The 13147-nt window shown below is 42.3% G+C and overlaps 1 long non-coding RNA gene across 1 annotated transcript; it reads left to right on the forward strand.

Moving 5' to 3' along the window:
* Positions 1-976: 976 nt before the first annotated feature.
* On the forward strand, positions 977-3660 carry LOC309527687. Its single transcript, XR_014217291.1, has 3 exons — positions 977-1032; positions 3074-3147; positions 3553-3660. It is a non-coding gene; the product is annotated as an uncharacterized lncRNA (long non-coding RNA).
* The last annotated feature ends 9487 nt before the right edge of the window (positions 3661-13147 follow it).

The following is a 13147-nucleotide window of genomic DNA, read 5'->3' on the forward strand; positions in this document are numbered from 1 at the left end:
CTAGTGGAGGTAATGACATGCAATGCATTAACACACAGGATATGTCACCAGAACAGTAACTCAACACGAGCAAGGATTTTGCCCACCACTAAAATAAAACAGATGTTCCTGCAAGCACAACGCCGGCTAAGCTGAGTTTAGAGCAAGTGTCATAGAGCACAAATAAGACTCAGCAGGTATAAACCATCAGCCTTTGCTATATCGCTCCTGTAGCTGCACCCTCAGCTATATTTAAACCAGTGTTCAGGGCACTTTTGGGCAAATGTTCCGCGAGTAGTATTAGGAAAGCATTCATATTTAATTATTTCCTCAATAAATGAACAAAACACTTCTAAAAGAATGTAGAATTATTGGCTTAAAAGCCTCCGCAACTGTAGACCTTGCATTAAAATAACCATAGTTAATACACTCTTGGCACATGTCACGTTAGTATTAAAAATGCAGGCCCTTGGAAGTGCCCATCAAGTATGATTCTTTTTTTTCATAGTTCCCTCATAAAACGGTGATGGTTTAAAATGCAGAAATTCACTCAAGGCATTTTACAGGAAGAGATGCTGGGAATATGATTCTCTTCTATCAGGCACATGGATCTTTTTATTTTAGCTATGCTCCAGGTACATTAATTCTCTGATATGTTTCCATTGTGTGTGTGTGTGTGTGTGTGTGTGTGTGTGTGTGATCATTCCAGGTTTGCATGAGATTTGCCATCATTTTTGTTCCCGTGCATCGCCACACTTGAAATGCAACCTCGAGCCACGCATGCTGACAGACTCCATTAGCATTAATGCTGTTCTCTTATCTCGTGTGCGCTCTCTCTCTCTTTCTCTCCTGCCCCCCCTCGCCCCCTTTCTTGTCTGATGGTTCACTGACACAGTTGACAAGGCTGACACCGCCAATCAGCTTCTACTCAGCAAGGTCACTGTTCAGACTTGACTCGTGATTGGCTGCTGTGCTTCAGTGTGTTATTACTGTCTGATTTGATCGGAGGCAGGGGGTGGTCTCCAATCAAACAGAGAAAAGGTCCTGGAGAAGGTAATTAAATCCTGTCAGAGGCAATTATCGGTTCCAGGGCCGTGACTCTGGCACTGAATGCAGATGATCTGAAGCTCTATTCTTGTAGAAATTCAAGAGGGCTTCTGGCACAGATCAGTTAGACATAAAGGAAACAGCAGGCTTTTTGCAAACAATGCAGGTCTGCATTTTAACCTTTTTACACAGCCTTTCTCCCTCTCTTCTCCTTCCTTCTTATTCTTAGGGTCTGGCTACCTCTGAATACATTTTTTTTCTCTCTCTCCCCTCACATTCTAATTAAATTATTGCCAGGGTTTCCTTTCCAAAATACACATAAGGACAAATTACAGGGGACAATGGCTTTCTCAAAACAGCGGCCAAGGAAAAGGCTCTCCACCAAGTGAAAATGAGTTGTGATTTTGGATCCTATGCCTGAAGAAGCAACATGTGGAAGCTTGAGAGGAGTCAAATGAGGAGGCTCACTCTGACTATACACAAGCTGCAATCCTCTGCACAGTTACCTGGGAGTAAGCTCCACTGAAATCACAGGGGGGAAGGGGACCTGTCTCCATGTTAATATGACTAGGAACAGGCTGTAAATTTATTTACACATTCTATTAGTGTGCCATAAAGAGCAGTGATTTTATCTTCAGACTGCCCAAACATTTTTTTGAAAGCTGGCGAATACAGCAAAGGCCACCTTATTTAAATCACCAAGGATCTGTTTGAAACACAAGTTGTCTTATTTGTTTTAGAAAAAGTATAAATGCTGAAGCTCAAAAGCATCCTATGTTTGGGATAAAAAGGGGTGTGTGTGTTAAGATTTCTTCATAAAGTTTTTTTTTCCTTTAATAAATGTGCACCTATTTTTATTTTTCCTGGAAATAGCACAGCTATTGCAGTGATTTTAACTTTCTTCTCTAACTGGCTTGGTATTGTAGTCACAGTCCAGAGAGTTAAGTGTGTAGAAGTGAATAGGTTGGATTTATATTTGGCTGTGCTTTAGACTAGAGCCATTGAAATCAATGGGGCTTAAGCCAGTCATCTAATTTAAGTCCCACTCTAAGCCTGACTAAATCTGATTCCAACCCAGCAGGTATAAGTACAGTGGTACTCTAGTACTGAACGTAAGAGCCCAGCTGAATCAAACGAAATATTCATATATTGTTTGCTGCTTGTTTGCCACAGCAGCAGTTGGATGCCTTTGGGAAGCTCACAAGCAGGGCATCAAGGCAATAGCTCTCTCTGCAACCCAGCAAATGGTATTCATTGTCGTGCTGCCTCTGAGTGCGGAGGTTTTATATAACCCTCATGACTAGTTGCTGCTGATAGACCTGTCCTCCATGAATTTCTCTAATTCCCTAGCTAGTGATCAACCCTCTATCTCATGGAACCAAATGCAATAGATTTATTATGTCTTGTATGAAAAAGTACTTCCTTTTGCTTGTCTTGAAGTCCTAAGGCAGCTCATATAGCAAAAATGCAATGGCTGGGAGCAATTGGTTCTGTCAAGCACCTCCTCTAAGTCCTGGCACTGTGCCTTGGTTTGGCCCGGCCTGAGCTCCAGCCTCGCAACCTGACACTTCCGCTTTTATATAACTAAACTGCATGCATATAACACTCCTTGCAAGAATTATAACACTGGTTGTGCTAACTTTTATTCATGCACATGACCTCCATGGAGAAGGGAAATCAAAGCATTTCTTCTCTGTGCATTAATTTATTATCTGTGTATAATTCTGTGAACATTTTCGCCAGTGAAATATGACGAAGCTTAAAATCAAAGTTAACGAAAATGTCAAATGCTATTGAGTACTATTTGCATGGTTTTAATCGATATCCACAAACCTCCTTTGCCTTTCATGTAAGAACGAAGGATGCAAACAAATGAAATAGTTGTTTCTATCAAACGTCAAGGGCTATCTTTGATTCCCCCACTCTCTTTTCACATAAATTTCAGGAACCCACTATCCAATCTTGCGTTGTTTTCCCCTCTTCCCATACATGTCACACATCAAATTCATTTTGACAGCTAAACAATGTTTCCTTTATTTCATTATAGTTTTCTTATCTGGAGTCAAAGCTTCATGACAATTTCAAAGAAAGGAAAATAAAGAACGATCTTCTGGCAGATAGGTACCTTATTTTTAAGAGATCTCGTGCAGATATGTTGGTAAACACTCCAGCTGTGTTTGATTTGCTTTGAAGGCAATATCCAATTCTGATTGTTTTGCTAGCAAGTTCTGCTGCAAGTTTTGTGTTTATATTTTCCAGTCACCCATTTTGCATAACAACCACCACCACCACCACCCTTGAAGTAAAAAACCATATCGGTTATTTGCATCTTTCTCTTCATTCTTAGGTAGTTTTGGGTTACAATAAACAGCTTAACTAATTATCACACAACAATAGGTATAAACATGAGACTGTGTTATATTCTAGCCATGTACACATGTAGCTGCGCACTCTCTACACTGGTTGGACCCACTTTTAACTCAAACCTGCATTTGGGATTGTTTGTTTTTTACTATGTAGCTCTAGTGGCAATGCTCCTGTCATGATCCATCTTATGTCGGACTGCAACCCACTATTGAGTCCCACACCACCTGTTGAATATTATTTCTCTACACCAACTGGCAGCATCTCTCTCCACCACTACATTGCAGCAGTAATATGGTACAAACACATTAAGGTACAAAGCCAGGAGTAACGGAATGGGTTGTTTGGTGCTGAGGCTTGAGATCACCCTCTTCCGTGCCTCTCCAGGAATACTCACTAGTCTCTTTGGCAAGCATGCTCAGATTTCCTTTAAGAAAGTTATCACTTTATTCTTCCACAGGATTTCCATGGACTGAGCAGTTTAGTGTATCAGAGAACCACTTGGAGGAAGTGGCATATGCACATGTGAATGAGGATCGTGTTTGCAATGGGACTCCTCTCCTCTCCATGTTCTGGGGGGTTCTCTCAACCCTTCAGAGCAGATTTAGAGGGCACAAGAGGTGCTGAGTGAGGAGGGGGGAGGAAGTCCCATTGTACAACTGGACCCTGCTCCACACACACAACTTAGCTGAATCCTGCCCATAGTTTCTCTTCTCACTACAGTGGTACCTTGGGTTACATACGCTTCAGGTTACAGACTCCGCTAACCCAGAAATAGTACCTCGGGTTAAGAACTTTGCTTCAGGATGAGAACAGAAATCGCATGGTGGCGGCGCAGCGGCAGCGGGAGGTCCCATTAGCTTAAGTCGTACCTCAGGTTAAGAACAGTTTCAGGTTAAGAATGGACCGCCAGAACGAATTAAGTTCTTAACCCGAGGTACCACTGTACATGAATGAGCTGTGGTGTGACTCGACTTGTGCACTCATATCCTCTTTTGTTGTTTTTTCTTGATTTTAAATAAACTGCAGATCCCTGTGGTGTCCAGATTTGGGAAGCTGTGGTTTGTCTAAACAACAATTCATGTGAACAAGCCAGGATCAAAATGCCATTTCAGATCCTGGCATGTAAACTATTGATCCCCACATCTGAATATTTCAAGGAACAGTGGCTCCCCCCCTCCCCCAGAATTGGAAGCAGATGCTTAAAAACTCTGCACACTCCTGCAAAAGGAGGAAGGAACAGCCTGTGTGGCCAAGGCTCACGGGGGGTCATTCAAATAGTGGGAAACCATGGTTTTCTGCTACATCTGAACCAACTAGGTGCTAGCTAGCCAGTACTTTCAATACATGGAGCATGCAAAGCTATTACTTTTCCCCACCTCCAGCCTAGTACAGACTCTCAGCCATAAATATTTGGTGGCGGAAACTACAGGTAGTGGAGGGAGACATCGTAAATCAACACGAAACAGCATAAGCCTACTTAAACCTAAATTCTAGAAGTCCAGCATGTTTAAATTAATAACTTTAATAAAATAAAACATTACATTTAAAAAATATATATGTGCTAGGAGTCCAAGTGCTTGTTAATCATCCTAGAGAGCCTTGGCTTCCATTGGCCAGAACGCTGCCAGGTGGGAACTGGTTTACTTTTTAATGAGCAATCTGGCAGAATATTCCCTGCATGTTTTTCTTCTTTTTAATTTTGAGAAAGGGACTAGAAACTTACTTTAATAAAAATAAAAGCTAAACATCCAGAAAAAGAGGTTTGACGTGCTGCTGAAGTTGGCAGGTCCCTGAAGCCCCGCGCCTTCCACCTGGTTACAGACCTGCCCTAATATGATTGTTGCTATAAAAGCACTGATACCTTGTCTGCTCAGGGAACATATGGTTATTATTTTTCTACCAGATACAGTCAAGATTCTGCTGGTGCTGCTGCTGCAGCAGCAGCAGACATTCCTGAAATACACTGTGTTGTACTGGACCAAGGTTGCTTGCATTGCTATGCAGGAGCCTCGCTGTTAAGTTCCTTTTATCTCTCCTTCAAAAAAGTGTTGCTTTGGTGTGGCTGTCAGGGCTACCGCAGGCATTTTTCAGCATAGTGACAGGTTTTCTGAGGTTACTAACTGACCCCACTATTCTTCAGCAGCGCTATCTTGCTGTTGGTAGTGGTTCTGCTAACCCGAGTTTGATTGAGGAAGAGGTAACAACACCTGCAGAGCCTGTGAGAAAGGGTCACAGATGGAAACTGTTTCTATTGACTTTCTTCTCTGCAAAAACTTCTCTTTATCGACTGTGAGTTGCAGTTTTTGAGAATGAGCTGAAATTCACATGAGCAGCCAGTGTTAGCTTCAAGGCTATCACACACTATCATCTTCCAAGAGCTGCTTTACTTTGCTGAAGGAAGGAAGAAAGAAAGAAAGAAAGAAAGAAACTTGTTCCACTGGGTTAGGAAATTATTTTCATTTCTTGTATGGCAGTTATTCTACTTGGCAATATCAACATCACTGCAGTTGTTTCACTAATACAGTGGTGCCTCGCAAGACGAAATTAATTCGTTCCGCGAATTTTTTCGTCTAACGAATTTTTCGTCTTGCGAAGCACGGTTTCCCATAGGAATGCATTGAAAATCAATTAATGCGTTCCTATGGTCAAAAAAGGTCCAAACAAAGCCAAATTTGGTACAACAAGAGTTTATTAAGTGCTCTTTAAAGTCACACATACTGTAAAGAGCATTTCAAAATTCAAACCCATTTTTTTTTAAAAAAAACAGCAGAGTGGCCCAATGGTCACAGAAAATCATAAAAATGCAGAAAAAAAACCACAAGCTTCCAGATTCTTGCAAACCCCTCCCCAACTGTTCCCCCGGCCACCCAGCACACAGAAATTCAAATCCAGATTTTTTTTAAAAAAAACAGCAGAGTGGCCCAATGGTCACAGAAAATCATAAAAATGCAGAAAAAACAACACAAGCTTCCAGATTCTTGCAAACCCCTTCCCAACACCAAGACCTTGAATTCCAAACACCCCAACCCAAAATCCAACCCCCCCCCAAAAGAGTTTTTAAAGCTTAACTTACCAAATGGCTGCAAAATAAGTTTTGGAAAAGCTTCAAAAATCACCAAAGTCTTTAAAAACCTCAAAAAAGGCTACTATGTACACTGCGTTCTATGAGTTGCTCCTCGAAGTCAAGTTGCAACTGTATTAACGGTGTTAAGAAAAAGGAAACAAACTTGCAAGACGTTTTCGTCTTGCGAAGCAAGTCCATAGGGAAATTCGTCTTGCGAAGCAGCTCAAAAACGGAAAACCCTTTCGTCTAGCGAGTTTTCCATCTTGAGAGGCATTCGTCTTGCGGGGCACCACTGTATTTCATGTATTAATAAATACATGTTAAAGTTAGTCCCATTATGTTCCTTTCACGAGGGCCATTGGTAGTGGTTATTGTTGTGATGAGATGGTGATGATGATTTCAATTTATACCCGCCCTTCCTCTCAAAGGAGCCCAGGGCACAAAGGCCCCACTGCCTTGTTGCAACCCTTTGGGTGTGGGGAGAGTTCATCATAAAAGTGGATGGGGCCAAAGTGAAGAAGCAGGCAAATCCAGAGCCTAATGAACCGACTTTCATTTTTATTTTTACAGTATTGAAAATGACTTGGTGAACCTGCACTAATTTAAAACAGTGCTAATAATGAAATTATTCTTTATTAGTGTAGATACTATTTTTAATTCACTGAACTAATTGACACAGGCTGCATTCACAATAACCTGGCTGTGCAACAGAAATGTAGTTCTTCTCCATCTAGAATTGTTCATGCTCATTGTCAGCATACTGCTTTCAGTCCAGATTGATTATTGATTCCATAAAAGTGGATGTGGTTACTTGATATGTGTTTCAAAGCCCCTTCCTTGATTCGGTTATCCATGCTTTTTCCTCCATGCACATGGCCCAGCTGAATGAATAAAGGAGTATAATAGAATCATAGAGTTGGAAGAGACCATGAGGGTGATCTAGTCCAACGCCCTGCAATGCAGATTTATTTATTTATTTGCCCAATGTGGGGCTTAAACCCATGACCCTGAAATCCAGAGTCCCATGCTCTACTGACTGAGCTATCCGTGATTGCCATTTTCATATACACCTACCTACAATGTCATTGGGCAGGTGTGGATACACATACACAAAATTGCTGGGGCCCTGCCTACATCTATTTTCAAATGGACACACTGCAGAATCCCTCTTCATTCAAAGAGCTTTTCTTTTCAGAATGAAACCAGTTTATCAATTAATGATTTTCAGGGGCAAAAAATAAATAAAAATGCAATAGATCCAGATGGTGTGTGTGCACTGAAAAAACAAGTACTCTTCTCCATTGATTCTAAAATAAAATGTCATGTGTATATGAAGCCTTATTTGAAGAAGCACTAATAATGACTTATTTGATTGGCATGCACTCATTTTAAAAAGCATTGCATTGGGGTCTTTTGCTGCATTTGTAGTTACATACTATTATGAATTGGGGTAGGTGCAGGCTCTCCATAATTCCTGGGTTTAGTAAAAATTAAAATTAATCAAGGTTTGATTAAACTTTGCCAAACACCAAAGCCCCCTGGATTTAGTTATGCTAAGGAGCCAAGCCACCTTGCAGGTACGGTGATGGCCCATCACAAAAACCATCAGAGGGCAAGACTGCTAGGCAAGGGGCTATGGTGTCCTTTCTTTGCTGGGTGTGAGTGGGGAGATTCAGAGGCCAGGTTTAGGGTTGCAGCTTTGAATGACATAGGCTGAAGGAAGGTCCTTGGAGTCAGTTAGCAATGAAAAGATGGAAGAACAGAACTCCATGTGAGCTAGAGATGATAGGCTGGAACAAAGAGACACAGAGGGTGCCTTTTTGTTGTCCTTTGAATCCAATGCTGCCCTTATAGGGGAAGATAGATCCTCATGGGATGTGAACGCTCTGCAATCTCTCCATCTAGGTGCAGGTTGTATATACAGTCATACCTCGGAAGTCGAATGGAATCCATTCTGGAAGTCCATTTGACTTCCGAAAACATTCGAAAACCAAGGCACAGCTTCTGATTGGCTGCAGGAGCTTCCTGCACTCACGTGGAAGCTGCGTCAGAAGTTCAGCTTCCGAAAAACATTCGCAAACTGGAACCCTTACTTCCAGGTTTGCAGTGTTCGGGAGCCAAAATTTTGAGTCACAAGGCATTCGAGAACCAAGGTATATGTAAATAAAACCCTACACAGTGGTACCTCCAGTTACGGATGGGATCCATTCCGGAGGCCCGACCATATCCCAAAATGTCTGCGCACACACACGGCAAGATTGAGCACTTCCGCACATGCGTGCACGGTGAAACCTAGAAGTATACACTTCTGAGTTTGCCGCGTTCACAACCTGAAGTTTACACATCCAGAGGGATACGTAAGCAGAGGTATGACTGTATCATAAAGACACAACAGTCTCTGCTGTACCTCAACCCCTGGAATCTCTCTGCTGTACCTCAACCCCTGGAATCTTACACCACTTATGGAGATTGGAGTGTTGTGTAACAATACACTAATTCCAAAAAGCACTGCACTGGGTTCTTTGCTGCATTGAGATAACTAGAGATACCACCCCCATCACACATACACATATCACATATGATATGCCAGTGCTGTCACTCTCTCACACACAGACAATCCTACACAGGCAGACAGAAAGACAATCACACACACATATACAAGAAAATCAGTCCCCGCCTCCCTTCTTACGCTTCATTTCATCTACCCCACTTTGCCTTTGTGCCACAGCACTCCAGCCAGGAGGGGATGATGTGAACTGGATTCCCAGCATTGTGCTCGGATGGGCAGAAAGGTTCTTCCAGCCTCACAATGGGGATGATCATTGCTCCCCCTACCTGCTCATCAGATGACCCATTTAATGAGCAGAGAGTGAGGGTTATTTGTACTTCCATGTGGAACTGGTCTGGGTAGGAATGTATCAATCGCTCCACCCAGCTCAATGCCCTGGAGAGGATGACAAATCCAGTTCCCTTGAGAAATCCAATTTTCACTTAAAGAAAAACCTACTAGTTCTTGTGCTTTTAGGATTTAATAATTTTGAGTATGTAGTGGAAAATGTTTCTAGTAGAATCTTGTGCTGCTGAGCAAACTTCATCAACTCCCATCTGCCTTCAAGCTTCAATGTAATTAGAACCAAAATGTTTGCAGAACCAAAGTTTGCATTCAAATTTATGTATGCCAATGGCTTGAGCCAACCTCTAAATCAGAATCAGAAGTTCAGACCCAGGATTTCTTTGACAACTGGGAAGAGTGGGTGGGGGAGCAAAGCGAGCTCTGGGTTTACATTTACTGTAACAGGGAAAAAGAGAGCCAGATGTGACTGTCATCAAAGCCCTGAAAGATTATTATTAGTTCTATTTTATGGAGCATCCTTCCTCCAAAGAGATCATAGCCCCAGACTCATAACAACCCTATCATGCAGACCAGGCTTCAAGTTAGTGAATTGCCCAGCATCACCTAGTTAAATTTGTGGCTGAGAGCCAAATTGCACATTAAACAGAAAATCCTTGATCAGATCTCCTGCCATCTTTGTATTCTCCTAAAAGCAGCTGTGAGGGGGAGCAATTTGGATGAGGGCCATGGTACTGGGGGAAGGGGGCTTAACTCTACTGCATGCTCATTTCCCAGGGCAAAACATGCATGCAGTCACAAAGCTGGTGTTAACTGTTAAAGTGATAACTGCACTGGTTGCTGTTTTGCTATCACCCCAAGTTCAAGGAACTTTGTGTTAATCCCACAAAGCCCTAAAAAACTTAGGCCAGAGGTACCTTAGTGACCATCTGATTCCTTATGCTCCAAGGATGCAGGTGGCGCTGCAGTCTAAACCACTGAGCTTCTTGGGCTTGCCGATCAGAAGGTTTGAATGCCCATGAGAGGGTGAGCTCTCATTGCTCTGTCCCAGCTCCTGCCAATCTAGCAGTTTGAAAGCACACCAGTGCAAGTAGATAAATAGGTACCACTGTGGCGGGAAGGTCAACGGTGTTTCAATGTGCTCTGGTTTTCGTCATGGTGTTCCGTTGCACCAGAAGTGGTTTAGTCATGCTGGCCACATGACCCGGAAAGCTGTCTGTGGACAAACACCATCTCCCTCAGCCTGAAAGTGAGATGAGTGCCACAACCCCATAGTCGCCTTTGATTGGACTTAACCACCCAGGTTTCCTTTACCTTACCTTTTGCTCCACTTCAATGGCTGAGATCCTCTGATGAGACACTTCTAGCAGTTCCCCAAGCCTCTGAGATTTGGTTTTCGCCAGGGACCATGTTTTTAATGCGGCAGACCCCAACCTGTCAAACTCCCTACCAGTAAAGAGTTGGCAGGACCCATTCTTTTTTCCCTTCCAATGCCTTTTGAAAAGCTTTTTGTTTACACAGGTTTCCCTGCCTTTCAACCTGTCAGTATTTGTTTGTATTTACAGAGGTTTTTAATTATGCTTTAAGGATATTTTTGTGGCTCTTTTGTTGATTTTTAGCCTTATATGTTATACTCCACCTTGCTATAGTTTTATGAAAATGTTGAGTATACATTCGTAAAAATAAAGAAAAGAAACTACAGGTACAAAATGTGTACCTGTATATGGCTCTATGTGCCTAATTCATAGGGCCATTTGCACGTGGCACAAGAGAAAGGGCTAAACCCTTCATTCACAAGAGCCATGACCCCAGTCCAATTTGTGGCCTATGTGCTGGTTTTAGGAAAACAAAACCACATATCTCCTACATTTTGTTTTGGCCTAAGCAGAAATGTTTACTTACATAAGTTTCCCACATCCAAACATAAAACTCTAGCCGCAGCACCACAGTGACTCTCCAAACATGAGACTGGTCTGTGAGGGCATGGCATAAAACCTATTAACTACCCTAAAACCCATTTTTTCCCTCACTATGCTTCCCTCTCTTTTATTTGTCTGTCAAGAGTTCAGAGAAATTGGAATAGGAGTGGAGATTGAGATACCCAGTTCTTTCAGATTATTGCATGTTTGCCCCCTGAAAGCTTGTGTAACCTGGAATGTGCCAGCTAGGTTTCTTGATAGTCTAAATGCCACAGTTACCCACATAGTGACTTCCCTTCTTCCTCTCTTTTATAAAGAACCTTAGGCTTATCCAAGTATCCAGCAGCCCGAGCATGTAATCGGAGTGTGAAAACAACATACGATTATAGTCCTGCTTAAAAAGAATTATACAAGTTTATGGATATCAGGCATGGATATTTTATGACACTGTGGCATTATATGCAGGGTAGCCAATGCATAGAGTACATGTCTCAGCATTCCTGACCAAAGCCCATGCTGACTGGAGCTGATGGAAGTTGTAATCCACAACGCCTGAAGGGTGTCTTGTTGGCTAGCCCTGCTCAAATATCATAATCAGTTTGAACAAACTCACAGGGAAATGGAAGCTAAGCACTAAACTACAGCACAACATGAGTATTCAAACAAGCAGGCTTAACCTGTACCTTAACTTGTGCCTCACCCCAAATGCAGAGGAAATCCATCACGAAACAGTGGATAGTGTTTTGAATAAAGTTTGCATATGCAAATTTATATGCATAGATGCAGATTTAGAACAATTCGCTATACTATTTACATGTCCTAGTCCAACTTTGTTCATTTTTTCTGAAAACAACTTCGTCTTCATCTTCATCTTCATCTTCTTATTTGGTGATCACTCATAGCCGATCACTCACGTTCTTAACGGTGAGTCCATAAGTGCCTGTGGAGGCCAGTTCTGGATCCACATGTCCTTCCTCAGTAGGGACATTGGTTTCCAGGTGGGAGTTGATCATGGTGAGGGTTTGCCAAACGTGCCTTCCTCTTAGCACATTTCTCCCTTTCGTCCTGAGTTCAAGCGTCTTCAAAGTCCATGAAAACAACAACAACAGCAGCAGCAGCAGCTTTTGGGAACAGGAAATACCAGTTTTCCCCTGAATTTTACCAATTTTATTCTGGGCTTTCACATTTCTTCACTATGCATAGCATTTCATTCATACTAATCCCTAACTATGATGCTATGTACTGTTAGTGTGTGTGAAGTAATAAATTAACACAGCTTGCTGCATTGTTGGACTATCCTTGGGGATGTGGCTATATGCCAAAATGAGAGCCTACACATCAAAATTCAAATAGTATCAACTGATAATGAAGACGGACACTATATACACCTTCTGCTGTTTATTTCATAGATTTAATGCTTGGACACTGAGGGCCAGCTTATACAATTGTGACCCCATAAGTAATCTGTGGGATTGCTCATACTTGTGGACAGAGTACATGCAAGGAGAGTGACATTTAAAGTAATCTTATCATGTGGGCAGCCCATGCTCTATGCATCATCCGCTCACCCGTACAGCTATTATGTGCCCGGAGGGCTTTGTGTCCAGTAAGGGTCTCTTAACTACTGGTCTCTCCCTCTATCTACTACCACAGACAGCCAGGAAGACATTTCTTTTTGTACATTTCTGGATTTTCTTCACTTGAGAGACATGCATCTGCATGTGTAGTTCAGGGATCGTAAGCAAATGTTTTGAATGCAGAATGTTCCAGGTTCAATCCCAGGGGTCTCCAGGTAGGGCTGGGGAAACCTTCTGTAAGACACCCCGGGAATTTGCTGCCAGTCAGAAGAGAAAATGTTGAGGCAGAGGGGCCAGTGGTCTGGCCAAGGGCAGATTCCTCTACTCCTATGATTTGGAGTTA

Source organism: Podarcis vaucheri (assembly GCF_965113315.1).
Source record: "Podarcis vaucheri genome assembly, chromosome: 1".
NCBI lineage: Eukaryota > Metazoa > Chordata > Lepidosauria > Squamata > Lacertidae > Podarcis > Podarcis vaucheri.